Raw genomic sequence first — 18,394 nt, forward strand, 5'->3', positions numbered from 1 at the left:
GCTCCGCAACGGGAGAGGCCACAGCAGTGAGAGGCCCGCGTACCGCAAAAAACAAACAAACAAAAAAAACCTCCCATTAAAAGACATACAGAAAGCAAGACCTAACTTTATTCTGTCTACGACAAGCACATTAAATATACAGACACAAGGGTTAAGAGTAAAATGATGAAAAAATATATAACAAACTGACATTAATCAAAACTGTGCTAACCTATTAATATTAGTATGAGATAAAATAGGTTTTAGAGCAACGGCTATTGCCCTAGATAAAGAAGGTCATTTTATAACAATAAAGAGTTCAATTCATGAAGAGAACATAAGATCCCTAAATGTTTATGCATCTAATAAGAGAACTTTAAAATACATGAAGAAAAAACTAATAGAATTGCAAAGAATTAGGGATTTCAATATCCCTCTTTAATAATTGATAAAATAGCTAGAAAATCAGTACATAGGTACAAGCAAACATATGAAATTGTGAACACTGAAACCACTGTCATATATTTTTAGTTTATTTTAATGATAAAGCCGCCATTTCTGAGACATATTAATTAAACATTAAACTGTACATATTTAAAGCATATCATTTGATGTTTTGACATATGTATACACAGTGCAGCCAAACCCCCAAATTTTCGTAGGCCTCTTGGTAATTCCTCTTTTATGCCCTACCCACCCCCTTTCTAAATGACCTGTGATTCAAAGAGGCCATGACAAGGAAAACCACACACTACTGCAAACTGAATGGTAAAATAATGAAAGCATAATATTCACTTTGGAGGGACACAGGTAAGAAATTATTAGAAGTACATTTATATTTCTACATGCTCTTACTAGAAAGAATAGTTTAGTGTTCTCTATGCGACTTTCCATCTTATGAAGGTAGTAAAGTAAAAATATGTTGCATTAGAAAAAAAAGGAAAGCATTAATAAAGAGGGAATTGACTATTCATTGTTCCTTGAGTCTTGGCAAAATACGACAAGGAAATGCAATGTATGCGGCAGGGTGTCTGCTTATAAGTATGTGGCAGAATTAAGGCAAAAATACAATACACACACACTAAAATATTTGCATTCCAACTACAGAGTCCTATCATTCTAAGTGACGAAAAATGATTCATGAAAGAAAGGACAGTGAACGAGTTCCCCCCAAAAGACTGAACAGTTGATATGTGTTTTGAAAGCCACAAGGAGATGGAAAAACAAGTAAATAAAAATAACTAGATAAAGCAGAAGGAAAGGACTTTTGGAACATGAACCCGCCTCATTGGTTTTCGTTACTTTCGGGCTATCAATGTGTAAGTGGCAGCCACAGGTTGCGAACTCTCTAAAATGGACACCAACAAATACCCAAAGATGCGTGTCTACTTTCCTCATTTCCAAACCAACACACTTTCACATCTATATAACATTTAGCATCATCTAGCACTAGGAGGCATACTTTATTTTTCAGATAAGTTTAGAGTTGAAAAGTAGTTACATCAGTTAACACACACACACACACACACACACACACACACACACACACACACACACACACATTAGAATCTGCTTAATGCAACTGCCCATAAAATATGTGAAGCACATAAGCATGTTATTATTTTTTTTTAATTCAGGTTTATTCCATTAGAGGCTTAAAGTATTTCTTTAGATGCCCGAGAAGGTGTACAAATACTCACCCTATTTCAACTCTATTACGTCAGGCATAACAATACTATCTCCAATTATTTACATTACATCGACTTTTACATGTAACTACTGAAATGCACATACTGTAATCCCACAAAAACCTGAGACCTTAAGATGCTTTAAGGGTAACGTGGAAAATAAATGTACTTCCCATTTTATCTTGTTTTACTTGTTTTCTCTCCCTAATCTCTAGGCTTTGAGTAAGGCTGCTTCATCTAGTTATTCAATCTTTATCACACTGAGTGGTGCTGATAACAACATTCACTTTGAGAATCCTGTTTCATTCGTGGTCTGGGGGCAGGCGGTGATTGGACTGAGGATCTGGGAGCTTTTCATCCATTACGTGACAGCTTGCTAGCTCTGTGCACAGATCCCTTTCTGTCAGAGCAAATCTATTCCCAGAGAACTGTGAACAGGAGGAGTCTGACTGCATGTTTGTAACCTGTTTCTTGAGGCACTTCTGACAACTTCAGCTTCATTCGAGAGGACCGCTGTCCATCCAAAATGAAGTTCCTTTATCATTTCTTACATGAGAGACAGGGCTTCAATTTTCTTGGCCATTTTCCTTCAATGGTACATTTTGGAAGCTGAGATTTCAGTGATAATATTGACTGGTAAGAAATCATGCAATTTCTTTCTTTGTGGCATCCTTGTCTGGTTTGGGTATCAGGGTGATGGTGGCCTCGTAGAATGAGTTTGGGGGTGTTCCTCCCTCTGCTATATTTTGGAAGAGCCTGAGAAGGATAGGTGTTAGCTCTTCTCTAAATGTTTGATAGAATTTGCCTGTGAAGCCATCTGGTCCTGGACTTTCGTTTGTTGGAAGATTTTTAATCACAGTCTCAATTTCAGTGCTTGTGATTGGTCTGTTCATATTTTCTATTTCTTCCTGGTTCAGCCTCGGAAGGTTGTGCTTTTCTAAGAGTTTGTCCATTTCTTCCAGGTTGTCCATTTTACTGGCATAGTTGCTTGTAGTAATCCGTAATACAGAGTGAAGTCAGTCAGAAAGAGAAAAACAAATACCGTATGCTAACACATATATATGGAATCTAAAAAAAAAGGTTCTGAAGAACCTAGGGGCAGGGCAGGAATAAAGACGCAGATGTAGAGAATGGACTTGAGGACACAGGGAGGGGGAAGGGGAAGCTGGGATGAAGTGAGAGAGTGGCATGGACATATACACACTACCAAATGTAAAATAGGTAGCTAGTGGGAAGCAGCCGCATAGCACAGGGAGATCAGCTCGGTGTTTTGTGACCACCTAGAGGGGTGGGACAGGGAGGGTGGGAGGGAGACGCAAGAGGGAGGAGATATGGGGATATACGTATATGTATAGCTGATTCACTTTGTTATAGAGCAGAAACTAACACACCGTTGTAAAGCAATTATACTCCAATAAAGGTGTAAAAAAAAAAAAAAGAAAACATGCAAAAAGATCCTTCCAAATATAAAAAGAAAAACATTAAAGGATGTACTATGTCCCAAATACCACATATTTTGACTTCTCTTACCATAAAAGGCATATCTGATGAGGGCAAAAATTTTCATTAAAAAGGGACAACCACACAGTGACAAGTCAAGTCATTCATTGCCCCAAAACATTCCTCCTCCTGTTCCTAGAGGTAAATACTTAATAAACTGTTCTCATCTGTCCTTCCATGAATACTGATAAATGAGCAACTCTGCGTGTTCACTAAGGAAATTCTGCAATGCACAAGGAGATGCTAATTGGTGGTTCTACTCTGGGTAGGACGCTCAAGGTCTCCAAGGTTTGATTCTGCTTGCATCTTTCTTTCCCTGCATCACCACCCTTCCAGCGTGTCTTGTTCTCTGCCTGTACCATCTCAGCCACAGAGAGACACTCAAGTAGAGCACCCCTCCAGATTTGGGGCTGCCTGATTGTACAGCTCCCTCATGAGGTTCTAAGAAATCAGACCAGTGCCTTCTCAGCTTAGAAGAACCACCTTACTATTCTAAGCCACTAGTTCACCTGCCAGCAATTTGTACTCAGGCAAAAAGGTAGTCTCACCCCACGAATTCCCTGTTTGCTTGGAGACCATTATCTTGTCTGCCTGTTGGTCAATATCAGGAAACAGTTGTCTTGTGTATCTTGTCAATTTTATAGTGGTTTACGGAAGAAGGGTCCCTCCACCATAGTTGAAAACCTGTTCTAGCTAATGTCTATTCCATTTTAAGGTTGGTGAACAGGAAGTATGAGTCTTCTGTTTCCAGAAATACTGCAATTGAGTTTCTTGGTGCGAACATGCAGGTTCAAAACACCTAAAATATTGCATACGCCATGTATCAAGTACATTGAAATGTATGTCTAAGAAGACAGAAATGTAAGGGAAATCCCTGAGGGGTAGAAAACCAGTAAGTATAAATTCAAATACTCAACCATGGGGAGATGTTTAATGCATCTGACGTTCCTGGCATAGTATCAATATTTGCTTCATGTTCTTTTTTGGTACGAGCTTGCTGTACATGAAATCGAATAACGGTCATGTCCTCAATGTTCATCATAGCGCTAATTTAGTTATATGGGGTCTTTAGTGTCTTATTTAAAGTTGCTAGACCTAAGTGTACTCCCAAATAAAGTTAATATCATGGTCTGCACTTTCACTTTCTAGGCATACAACTGATAATTGGCCATTTCAGTTATTTTCATCCCTTGTTTATAGATATCGTGTACTCAACAGATATTCTCTTGATTCATGTCTTGTGTGTTTTCCTCTTAACCCAAGGTAAGACCCTTAAGAATTATGACAAGATCCCATCAACAGCCGCGTGATGTCTTGGAAGTTCTCAGTCACTTGTAAGGACTTACCAAAGGACATTCTTCATTAGAAATCCTAGCTACATGCAGTTTTGTCCATTCGATCAGTATCTTAAGAACTAAAATATGCCATATTTTTAGGAGATACGTATTAGTTACGTGACAAAATTTCCAAGATACCGTATTTCGGGGGCGGGGGGGAATTTGGAGCTACACAGTGATAAACATGCTTCTGTGGAAAACATTTTAAAATCTGTAACATGCTAATAATATTACTTTATGGAACACATCAAACTTTTTTGACCATAATACTGTTTTTGTTCTAATCTTTCAGAAGTATTTATAACAAAGGAATTGGAGGACACTTGATTATGTGTTGATGCCAGAACAATGAACCCAATATTTCTGAATTATTAAGTATTATCATATGATTAATTATACACCATATTCTATAATAGTCATATTTTATATATTAATTATATCATATATAATTAATATTGATATATTACATATAATTATATACTCTATTATGTATAAAATTTTATATACTTGTATAATACATAATTATAAATTTATATATATAATTGTTATAATTTATATTAATATGTTATAATTATTAGTAATACAATAATTATATATTTTAATTGTTAATAACGAACAGAATTATCGTCTTCAGTCTCATTTCTCCCAGACTTAGAAATGTTCCAATTCCTGTAACTTTCAGGTGGGTGATATTTTCTAATTTTCTAATCTAAAAGAATGTAGAGGCCCTGTGCTTGATAATTATTATTTTTATTATTTCTTTAGTAACTTTTTTTCAAGTCTGTGAGAAAAGCTGTGCCCCTTTCCTGTCAGACCTGTCAATACATCAATCCTATACGCCATGCGTCATTTGTATTAAGTACTTTTAAATATTAAATATGCTATGAGACACAGCCCTCTATTTTTCTATTCATCTAAGTTCAATTCAAGGCCAAGTTCAATTCTGTCTGGGACTCTCTCACCATGATTCTTTCCCTCCTTGGCAAACAGCGCATCATTCCTTCCCCTTACCTGGTAGTTCTCTTCACACCTAAAAAAATCACCTGCAAACGCCATAATTTCCTGACTGTGTAGTTCAGAAGATAGAGGGGAATCACTTCAGGGAAACAAAAGAACACAGATTCAACTGACTCTGAAATTGTCTTATACGCTCTCGGATGGAGACTTGCTCGCTCATCCAAGAGCTTAAGAACTCGAACGAAAGGGTCTTTAGAGAAACGCCATCCATGTTGCTAATTAGCCAGCGATCAAAGGATTCAACTCAAGCCATTTCAGATCACTTCTCTTCTGCCCGAAGGCGCTGTAAACCAAGTTAGTTTTGAAAATAGAGCAAGTGGTTTGATTCTTAGCATGAAGTCAGATCTTTCTATAACCCATGATGAGTCGAGAGGAGACTAGAGCACAGGTGGCAGCTGTTGAGAAATACACCAGAGCGCTGATGAAAGGATGAAGCCCTGGAAGGTGATGGTCACTGCCTTTTATATGATGAGAGGGTAGGTCTCACGGAATGCCTTTATTGCAGGAAACCCTGCAGAGAGTGTCTGTGCTCTTTAAACACTTGGCAATCAATTAGGCTGGGCAGGATCCCTTCCTGGGCAAGCCTTCCTTTTTGCCAGCTTGCTTTGCAATTCTTTATCACAAGCTAAGCTCCCAGCATCCACGGAAAACACCGTTTAAGCATAGCGGGCAACGTTGCTCTGATTTCCCCAACAGTGGCACCCGCCATTCATCCTAAATGAAATGCTTCTTCCTCTCTTTCATCAAATGTCACCAAATAAAATATCACATTTAAAAGTCATTCGTTCTAGAAAGGTACAAAATATTTTATTCCTATGAACCGCTGAAAGGGTGGAAAAGGCACTTTTTTGTTTTATTGGATTGCACGCAGGACCTTCTGAATTTCAAATCAGTTCAGAATGGCTCAAAAGAGTAGCTAAATTGATAGTCTTCACAGCTACTGGGCTCTGGGGGAAAATAAAAGAGGCTACGCATCAACTAGGAATCAGAGAGTTTCGAATTTCCTGGTGGAGCGCTGGTTGAGAATCCACCTGCCAATGCAGGGGACATGGGTTCGAGCCCTGATCCGGGAAGGTCCCACATGCCGCGGAGCAACTAAGCCTGTGCGCCACAACTACTGAGCCCGTGCTCTAGAGCCCACGAGCCACAACTACTGAGCCCACGTGACACAACTACTGAAGTCTGCGTGCCTAGAGCCCGTGCTCCGCAACAAGAGAAGCCACCGCAATGAGAAGCCCGTGCACCGCAATGAAGAGTAGCCCCGGCTCGCGGCAACAAGAGAAAGACCGTGCGCAGCAACGAAGGCCCAACGCAGCCAAAAATAACTAAAAATGTATTTCAAAAATTAAAAAAAAAAGAAATAAGAGAGTTTATAAATTCATTACTAAGTTAACTCTGGCAGTTATGACGCTGTTGAGGAGTAAAGATACTGAAGACATTGGTAAGTTCTTTAGGAAATCTCTTCCTTGTCATCAGGCACCAGCCAGCCTTGTAAAGTCACCATCCGTAACTAATGGATTTGCTTGGCATGGTTGCTATTAGCGATCCTTGGAGATCGAGGGTAGAAGAGACAAACCGAATACTATTTCTAACTGGTAAAAATAAAAACGATTAAAAAAATAAAAATCGGGCTTCCCTGGTGGCGCAGTGGTTGAGAGTCCGCCTGCCGATGCACGGGACATGGGCTCGTGCCTCGGTCCGGGAAGATCCCACATGCCGCAGAGCAGCTGGGCCCGTGAGCCATGGCCACTGGGCCTGCGCGTCCGGAGCCTGTGCTCCGCAACGGGAGAGGCCACAGCGGTGAGAGGCCCGCGTACCGCAAAAATAAATAAATAAAATAAATAAAAATCATGTCAAGTTGTATGTGTATTTACAATTGTCAATGCCCGCCCATCAAAGGAACCATGAATAACTGTGAACTTTTTTGAAACAACATGCCCAGCCTATGCTTTAGAAGGAGAAGAAATATTCTGTTCCTTTCAATCATTTTGGGGGAAAATGGAGAGTCTTCATTTTATTATAACATCCATCATACTCATTCTACCACATCTGAAATTTTACTTAACTCTGACACCTAATGAGTTACCAAAAATATTCACAGAGCTTGTCACTGACTAATTTGCTGCACAATCATAAATATGAGTATAGTTACGTGAACTTTAGAGAAAACTGAAATGACTGTGTAAAAGAATGTTGTACCTTAAGGTAGAGAAACTATACAAGAAAACTGACTGATTCAGTTAGAGTTAATGACACACTAGAATCAAATTAGGAGTTTGGGACTAACGTATACACACTGCTATATATAAAAGAGATAACCAACGAAGACCTACTGTAGATAGACCACAGGGAACTCTACTCAATACTCTATAATAACCTATATGGGAAAAGAATCTGAAAAAGAACAGACACATGTATATGTATAACTGAATCACTCTGCGGTACACCTGCAACTAATACAACATTATACGTCAACTATACTCCAATGTAAAAAAGAATCAGAAGAATTAGTTTATAACTTTTTGTACCAAATAGCAAAAAGGCTCAATTTCATTTCTTGAGATTAACAGAACACACACTAAACAGCATGGATCTAGGAATAAATGATAAATATGACAAGCTCTTGCCCATGAAAGTTCATTCAGTCACCACCTGCCATTCAAGACCACCTACTGTCCCTGTAAAACACATCTGATTACTTCCTGGCCACTTCAAAGTGCTGTCTGTGTAATAACTGTCATTTTTCTCCTTCCTTGTTTTACCATGAGATACATGTCAAATAGTACCTGCCTCTTTGAATCTCTTATAGACTCACCACCATGACTCACTTTGATGTTTTAGGGCAGATGGTGTTTATCGAGTCTTTACTTATGGTACGTGTCCTTTTTCTCCACTCGTGGGAGTTTCACTAGCAATGAAGGGGGAAATTAAGTCCACCTTTTCTCAAGATACTTTCAACCAAGGAAGGGTAAGTATTCAACAACAGGACACAAATCCCAAGGCAACTTAACAGATGTTTGTGTGGACAGGTACCATGTCCCCGGGGACTCAGAACATTTTTAAGCATTTCAGTGCAATTACTTAATGTTTGGGCACCTTAGACATTCGACATTATGTGACACCAATAATGTCTATTCTGAAGGCAACAGAGCATGTCTGATGATTTGCAAGGCTATTTTATCCAAAGATTTTATGTTACTGGGCATTTATTGACTTAACTGAAATTTCAGCTTGAAAGTACAGCGGTCCCTCAGTATCTGCAAGGGGCCTTGGTCCCAGGACCTCCAGCGATACCAAAAATCTCAGGACGCTCAAGTGCCTTATATAAAATGATGTAGTCTTTGCACATAACCTATGCACCCTATGCACATCCTCCTGTATACTTTAAATCATCTCTAAATTATTATACCACCTAACACAATGTAAATACTACGTAAATCATTGTAAATACAATGTCAATGCTCTCTACATTGCTGCCAGCACACTGCAAATTCTAGTTTGGCTTTTGGGAATTTTCTGGAATTTTTAAAAAATATTTTTAATCTACAGTTGGTTGAATCTGAGGCAACGAGCCCCAGGAGACAGAGGACCGCTTGCATAAAGCTGTTAGAACAGTAGGTAAATGTCAGGTGCTCAGCGGAGCTGCACAGAGATGAACTACCAGTTATTGGAGTAGCCCACTGAGACCAAAAGGCACCAGTGAAATTAACAGTCGGACATTTAATCTCTTGCTGCGGTGGCAAAAGCAAGAGGCTAATTTGGAGAGACTGCCAGACTCCATATTCCATTTTTCCCCATGGAACGGCGCTGGGTGAGGGTCAGGTCGATCAGTATAGACCTGGGGTCTTGGGAGGTGGTCTCGCTACCCAGGCAGCCCCAAGCTCAGGGCTTCTGCTGTTTTATGGGCTCAGGTCCAGGGGGAGGGAAGGGCAGGGGAGCCATGATGGAAGAGTGCTGGGTGCTCAGTCAGAGTAGAGGAAGGGTCTTGGAGGACTCCGCTTCCTTCCAGAAGGGGGTCTCAGCAGAGGCACCCGGGAAAACCTCCACCAAGGTCCCCCAATGAGGAGGCCTCCAAAAGGGGTACCTGGGCCAGGAATGCAGCTATGCGTGAGGGTGCATGACAGCATGGCCCATCAGGGGGCTGAGTCCTTAACTATAACCCTTCAAAGACTGCCAGGCACTGCCAGGCACCCAATCTGGTGTGCGGAGGGCAGTTTCCCCACCTGAGGGCTGCTAGGCAAAGCCTTTGTCACTGCCTACCATAGGGCCTGAAAAGCCACACATGGTTTATTAGCCAAGAGCCGGGTTCCTGAGTCAGAGCACCTCACAGATCAGAAAAGAAACGTGGCTGCAGTGTCACAAGCAAGATGGAATACGTTGTGAGACTGAGGGCGGCCAGAGCGCACTGAAGAAACCCGGGCAGCTGGAAGAATAAAGCATAAGGAGGAACGCATATGTGCCGCATTACAGGGGCCCTTAACTTACATGACTTCAACTGTACTTGCCGGTCAGAGAGTGAACAACAAAGTAGAAAGCTAAATAACTGCAAATATTTTCTCCAGTGGTACAGATGAACTTATCTGCAAAGCAGAGACACAGACGTAGAGAACACATGTACGGATACCAAGCGGGAAGCGGGGGGGATGGGATTGACAGATATTCACGACTATGTATAAAATAGGTAATTAATGAGAACCTACTGTAGAGCACAGGGAACTCTACTCAATGCTCTGTGGTGACCTAAATGGGAAGGAAATTCGAAAAAGAGTGGATATATGTATATGTATAACGGATTCACTTTGCTGCACAGCAGAAACTAACACAACATTGTAAAGCAACTCTACTCCAAGAGATTTTTTTAAAAAGATAAATAATTGAAAAGAGCTCCAACAGAAAGTCCCCAAAGAAAGATGGCAGCTGTCTCCTCAGCTGACCTCAATTCCAGAAAGTCTTGGACACCATGAGACTCTCAAGACATAGAGTGAGACTGTCATGGTTGAAGCCGTATGTGTTTCATACAACATGGCACCATGGAAAAAGAACTCTGCTTCCACTGGACTGAAGGACAGACAGAAATTTTATGTTCACGTGGTGTTTCCTACTACAGGATTGTTCCACATCAGGGAAGATCCTGAAAGCGTTTTCAAGCACGTATGTGTCCATATGCACTTTTCACATTGTTCCTTAACTTGAGAAAAGCAACAGCTGCACACATACAGACTGCTGATGAACAAGTTACAACAAGTATAGATGAATATCACTTTGAATCTACATGTAGAAATGATGCATTATACCATGAATTTGGAGTACGTCCACGTATTTGTTTGTCTTACTCACCCATTACAGTTCTTTAATTTTCAACAGATGGTCATACGTTTCATATGATGTCATCTCAAAATTGAAAATGGATGCAATGTAGTTTCTTTCTGTGATCAATATTTCCTACTAGAAAATTAGATCCTTCTCTGGCAAGAATTGAAGTCTGCACTCCAAGTCTTGTATTTGAAAAGGAAAATACTGTAAATTGCATTTGAGGTGTACTCTATGGGTAAGTGGATATCTTCTGTCATGTTTTATTCCAACCCATTAAGGTATGATGAAACAATGTAGTCTGGTAACAGGTATTTATATAAAGCAAATGGGACAGATGAGATGTATAATAAATTGTCATTATTTTTATTATTTCCTGATGGTGGTGATTCTTTCCTCAGACTTCATGTTTAACTCCCATGTGAATCATTGGAGGAGCATATCCCTGTAAGAACCCCCTTCTTTGCTGGATCGGCCTAACAGCCACGTTTTCCCTCACTGAACCTATTTTTCAACTTGCTGGTTACTGATATTCATGTCACTCTCCCCAGTCCAAATTGATAGCAAATCTCCTCAAAAGAAGAACTAAGGGACTTCCCTGGTGGCGCAGTGGTTAAGAACCCGCATGCCAATGCAGGGGATGCAGGGTTGAGCCCTGGTCTGGGAAGATCCCACATGCTGCGGAGCAACTAAGCCCATGAGCCACAACTACTGAGCCTGTGTGCCACAACTACTGAGCCCACGTGCTGCAACTGCTGAAGCCTGCGCACCTAGAGCCAGGGCTCCACAACAAGAGAAGCCCGTGCACCGCAACGAAGAGTAGCCCCTACTTGTTGCAACTAGAGAAAGCCCATGCGCAGCAACGAAGACCCAACGCAGACAAAAATAAATAAATTAATTAAATAAAATTACTTAAAAAAAAAAAAGACGAACTAACCAGGAAGTGTAAAGAGATTCGTGTAAGGAGACTGAAATGCATGTGCAGTACTACCTTAGGCCCAGCTGAAATGCATGTGCAGTATTACCTTAGGCCCAGCTCAAAACTCTCAGCATTCCCATTCATTATTTCATTCCCCCAAACCTGCCATTCCCAACCTTTTCTCTGGATTCTGTATTTGATTACAATAGGTATCAGGTTTTAGATGGTTCTGAATCATTTTTAACTACAGCAATTTTGAAGATATTCATGGGAAATATAATGGCATCATATCTAATCACCTTTGACCAAAAGATATTACAGCACAGAGCTGGGTAAAGCCATTGAAAAAGTTTGGGATCTCCATCTTCATAAAAATCCCAGTAGACAATTCTACCAACTTTGCTCAGAAATGCAAATTAGTGTTCATTTTACTGAATATACACATTTAAGACAATTTGTGAAACGTAAATAATATTTTTCCAGTTAACACCTGTCTTTTTTGGAATTAACATATATTGTTGAAAATACACTTCCAATAAGAATAGTCAATACTTACATAATTTGAATCCTAAATATCAACAGCCTTAGATTTAATAATCTATTAAAAGGAGCTTTAAGATGGCGGAAGAGTAAGACGCGGAGATCACCTTCCTCCCCACAGATACACCAGAAATACATCTACACGTGGAACAACTCCTACAGAACACCTACTGAACGCTGACAGAAGACCTCAGGCCTCCCAAAAGGCAAGAACCCCCGCCACGTACCTGGGTTGGGCAAAAGAAAAAAGAATAAACAGAGACAAAAGAACAGGGACGGTACCTGCACCAGTGGGAGGGAGCTGTGAAGGAGGAAAGATTTCCACACACTGGAAGCCCCTTCGCGGGCGGAGACTGCGGGAGGCGAAGGGGGAAAAGCTTCGGAGCCGCGGAGCAGAGCACAGCCACAGGGGTGCGGAGGGCAAAGCGGGGAGATTCCCGCACAGAGGATCAGGGCCGACCGGCACTCACCAGCCCAAGAGGCTTGTCTGCTCCCCCGCCGGGGCGGACAGGGCTGGGATTTGAGGCTCGGGCTTCGGTGGGAGCGCAGGGAGAGGACGGGGGTTGGCGGCGTGAACACAGCCTGCAGGGGGTTAGTGCACCACGGCTGGCCGGGAGGGAGTCCAGGGAAAGTCTGGAGCTGCCGAAGAGGCAAGAGACTTTTTCTTCCCTCTTTGTTTCCTGGTGCGCGAGGAGAGGAGATTAAGAGTGCTGCTTAAAGGAGCTCCAGAGACGGGCGCAAGCCGCGGCTAAAAGCGCGGACCCCAGAGACGGGCATGAGACGCTAAGGCCGCTGCTGCCGCCACCAAGAAGCCTGTGTGCGAGCACAGGTCACTATCCACACCACCCTTCCGCGGAGCCTGTGCAGCCCGCCACTGCCAGGGTCCCGGGATCCAGGGACAACTCACCCGGGAGAACGCACGGTGGGCCTCAGGCTGGTGCAACGTCACGCCGGCCTTTGCCGCCGCAACCCCGCCCTGCACTCCGTGCCCCTCCCTCAACCCGGCCTGAGTGAGCCAGAGCCCCCGAATCAGCGGCTCCTTTAACCCTGTCCTGTCTAAGCGAAGAACAGACGCCCTCACGCGACCTACACGCAGAGGCGGGGCCAAATCCAAAGCTGAACCCCGGGATTTGTGTGAACACAGAAGAGAAACGGAAATCCCTCCCAGGAGCCTCAGGAGCAGCAGATTAAAGCTCCACAATCAACTTGATGTACCTGCATCTGTGGGAAACTTGAATAGACAAGGAATTATGCGAAAATTGAGGCCCTGGACTTTGGGAGCAACGATATATTTTTTTTTCACTTTTTCTTTTTTTATGAGTGTGTATCTGTATGTTTCTGTGTGTGATTTTGTCTGTATAGTTTTGCTTTTACCATTTGCCCTAGGGTTCTGTCTGTCCCCCTTTTTTTTAGTATAGTTTTTAGAACTTGTTATCATTGGTGGATTTGTTTTTTGGTTTGGTTGCTATCTTCTTTCTTTTTATTACTTAAAAAATTTTTTTTTAATAATTATTTTTTATTTTAATAGCTTTATTTTATTTTATTTTATCTTCTTTCTTTCTTTCTTTTCTCCCTTTTATTCTGAGCTGTGTGGAGGACAGGCTTTGGTGCTCCAGCCAGTCACCAGGGCTGTGCCTCTGACATGGGAGAGCCAAGTTCAGGACATTGGTCCACAAGACACCTCCCAGCTCCACATAATATCAAATGGTGAAAATCACCCAGAGATCTCCATCTCAACGCCAAGACCCAGCTCTACTCAACGACCAGTAAGCTATAGTGCTGGACACCCTATGCCAAACAACTAGCAAGACAGGAATACAACCCCATCCATTAGCACAGAGCTTCCTAAAATCAAAATAAGGCCACAGACACCCTAAAACACACCACCAGACATGGACCTGCCCACCAGAAAGACAAGATCCAGCCTCACCCACCAGAACACAGGTACTAGTCCCATCCACCAGGAAGCCTACACAACCCACTGAACCAACCTTAGCCAGTGGGGGCAGACACCAAAAACAAGGGGAAATACGAACCTGCAGCCTGCGAAAAGGAGACCCCAAACACAGTAAGTTAAGCAAAATGAGAAGACAGAGAAACACACAGCAGATAAAGGAGCAAGATAAAAACCCACCAGACCTAACAAATGAAGAGGAAATAGGAAGTCTACCTGAAAAAGAATTCAGAGTAATGATAGTAAAGATGAGCCAAAATCTTGGAAATAAAATGGAGAACATAAAAGAAACGTTTAACAAGGACCTAGAAGAACTAAAGAGCAAACAAACAGTGATGAACAACACAATAAATGAAATTGAAAATTCTCTAGATGGGATCAATAGCAGAATAACTGAGGCAGAAGAACAGATAAGTGACCTGGAAGATAAAATAGTGGAAATAACTACTGCAGAGCAGAATAAAGAAAAAAGAATGAAAAGAATTGAGGACAGTCTCAGAGACCTCTGGAACAACATTAAATGCACAAACATTCGAATTATAGGCATCCCAGGAGAAGAAAAAGAAAGGTACTGAGAAAATATTTGAAGATATTGTAGTTGAAAAGTTCCCTAATATGGGAAAGGAAGTAGTTAATCAAGTCCAGGAAGCACAGAGAGTCCCATACAGGATAATTCCAAGGACAAACATGCCAAGACACATATTAATCAAACTATCAAAAATTAAAAACAAAGAAAACATATTAAAAGCAGCAAGGGAAAAACAACAAATAACACACAAGGGAATCCCGATAAGGTTAACAGCTGATCTTTCAGCAGAAACTCTGCAAGCCAGAAGGGACTGGCAGGACATATTTAAAGTGATGAAAGGGAAAAAGCTACAACCAAGATTACTCTACCCAGCAAGGATCTCTATCAGATTTGATGGAGAAATTAAAACCTTTACAGACAAGCAAAAGCTAAGAGAAATCAGCACCACCAAACTAGCTTTACAACAAATGCTAAAGGAACTTCCCTAGGCAGGAAACACAAGAGAAGGAAAAGACCTACAATAACAAACCCAAAACAATTAAGAAAATGGTAATAGGAACATACATAACGATAATTACCTTAAATGTAAATGGATTAAATGCTCCAACCAAACGACATAGAATGGCTGAATGGATAAAAAAACATGACCCATATATATGCTGTCTACAAGAGACCCACTTCAGACCTAGGGACACACACAGACTGAAAGTGAGGGGATGGAAAAGATATTCCATGCAAATGGACATCAAAAGAAAGCTGGAGCAGCAATTCTCATATCAGACAAAATAAACTTTAAAACAAAGATTATTACAAGAGACAAAGAAGGATACTACATAATGATCAAGGGATCGATCCAAGAAGAAGATATAACAATTGTAAATATTTATGCACCCAACATAGGAGCACCTCAATACATAAGGCAAACACTAACAGCCATAAAAGGGGAAATCGACAGTAACACATTCATAGTAGGGGACTTTGACACCCCACTTTCACCAATGGACAGATCATCCAAAACGAAAATAAATAAGGAAACACAAGCTTTAAATGATACATTAAACAAGATGGACTTAATTGATATTTATAGGACATTCCATCCAAAAACAACAGAAGACACTTTCTTCTCAAGTGCTCATGGAACATTCTCCAGGATAGATCATATCTTGGGTCACAAATCAGCCTTGGTAAATTTAAGAAAACTGAAATTGTATCAAGTATCTTTTCCGACCACAATGCTACGAGACTAGGTATCAATTACAGGAAGAAATCTGTAAAAAAATACAAACACATGGAGGTTAAACGATACACTACTTAATAACCAAGAGATCACGGAAGAAATCAAAGAGGAAATCAAAAAATACCTAGAAACAAATGACAATGAAAACACAACGACGCAAAACCTACGGGAGGCAGCAAAAGCAGTTCTAAGAGGGAAGTTTATAGCAATACAATCCCACCTTAAGAAACAAGAAACATCTCAAATAAACATGCTAACCTTACACCTAAAGCAATTAGAGAAAAAGTAACAAAGAAACCCCAAAGATAGCGAAGGAAATAAATCATAAAGATCAGATCAGCAATCAATGAAAAGGAAATGAAGGAAATGATAGCAGAGATTAATAAAACTAAAAGCTGGTTCTTTGAGAAGATAAACAACATTGATAAACCATTAGCCAGACTCATCAAGAAAAAAAGGGAGAAGACTCAAATCAATAGAATTAGAAATGAAAAAGAAGAAGTAACAACTGACACTGCAGAAATACAAAGGATCATGGGAGATTACTTCAAGCAACTCTACGCCAATAAAATGGACAACCTGGAGGAAATGGACAAATTCTTAGAAATGCAAAATCTTCTGAGACTGAACCAAGAAGAAATAGAAAATAGGAACAGACTGAACACAAGCAATGATACTGAAACTGTGATTAAAAATCTTCCAACAAACAAAAGCCCAGGACCAGATGGCTTCACAGGCGAATTCTATCAAACATTTGGAGAACAGCTAACACCTTTCCTTCTCAAACTCTTCCAAAATATAGCAGAGGGAAGAACACTCCCAAACTCATTCTATGAGGCCACCTTCACCCTGATACGAAAACCAGACAAAGAGGTCACAAAGAAAGAAAACTACAGGCCAATATCACTGATGAACATAGATGCAGAAGTCCTCAACAAAATACTAGCAAACAGAATCCAACAGCACATTAAAAGGACCATACACCATGATCAAGTGCAGTTTATCCCAGGAATGCAAGGATTCTTCAACATACGCAAATCAATCAATGTGATACACCATATTAACAAACTGAAGGAGAAAAACCATATGGTCATCTCAATAGACGCAGAGAAAGCTCTCGACAAAATTCAACACCCATTTTGATAAAACCCTGCAGAAAGTAGGCATAGAGGGAACTTACCTCAACATAATAAAGGCCATGGATGACAAACCCACAGCCAACATCGTCCTCAATGGTGAAACACTGAAAGCATTTCCACTAAGATCAGGAACAAGACAAGGTTGCCCACTCTCACCACTCTTATTCAACATAGTTTTGGAAGTTTTAGCCACAGCAATCAGAGAAGAAAAGGAAATAAAAGGAATCCAAATCGGAAAAGAAGTAAAGCTGTCACTGTTTGCAGATTACATGATACTATACATAGAGAATCCTAAAGATGCTACCAGAAAACTACTAGAGCTAATCAATGGATTTTGTAAAGTAGCAGGATACAAAAGTAATGCACAGGAATCTCTTGCATTCCTATACACTGATGATGAAAAATCTGAAAGTGAAATTAAGAAAACACTCCCATTTGCCATTGCAACAAAAAGAATAAAATATCTAGGAATAAACCTACCTAAGGAGACAAAAGACCTGTATGCAGAAAATTATAAGACACTGATGAAAGATATTAAAGATGATACAAAAACATGGCGAGATATACCATGTTCTTGGATTGGAAGAATCAACATTGTGAAAATGACTATACTACCCAAAGCAATGTACAGATTCAATGCAATCCCTGTCAAACTACTACTGGCATTTTTCATAGAACTAGAACAAAAAATTGCACAATTTGTATGGAAACACAAAAGACCCCAAATAGCCAAAGCAATCTTAAGAAAAGCAGAGCTGGAGGAATCAGGCTCCCTGACTTCAGACTATACTACAAAGCTACAGTAATCAACATAGTATGGTACTGGCACAAAAACAGAAAGATAGATCAATGGAACAGGATAGAAAGCCCAGAGATAAGCCCATGCACATATGGTCACCTGATCTTTGACAAAGGAGGCAAGAATATAAAACCAATGCACATATGGTCACCTGATCTTTTACAAAGGAGGCAAGAATATACAGTGGAGAAAAGACAGCCTCTTCAATAAGTGGTGCTGAAAAAACTGGACAGCTACATGTAAAAGAATGAAATTAGAACACTCCCTAACACCATACGCAAAAATAAACTCCAAATGGATCAAAGACCTAAATATAAGGCCAGACACTATCAAACTCTTAGAGGAGAACATAGGCAGAACACTCTATGACATAAATCACAGCAAGATCCTTTTTGACCCACCTCCTAGAGAAATGGAAATAAAAATAAACAAATGGGACCTAATGA

The sequence above is a fragment of the Orcinus orca genome, chromosome X (genome assembly GCF_937001465.1).
Source record: "Orcinus orca chromosome X, mOrcOrc1.1, whole genome shotgun sequence".
Classification (NCBI taxonomy): Eukaryota; Metazoa; Chordata; class Mammalia; order Artiodactyla; family Delphinidae; genus Orcinus; species Orcinus orca.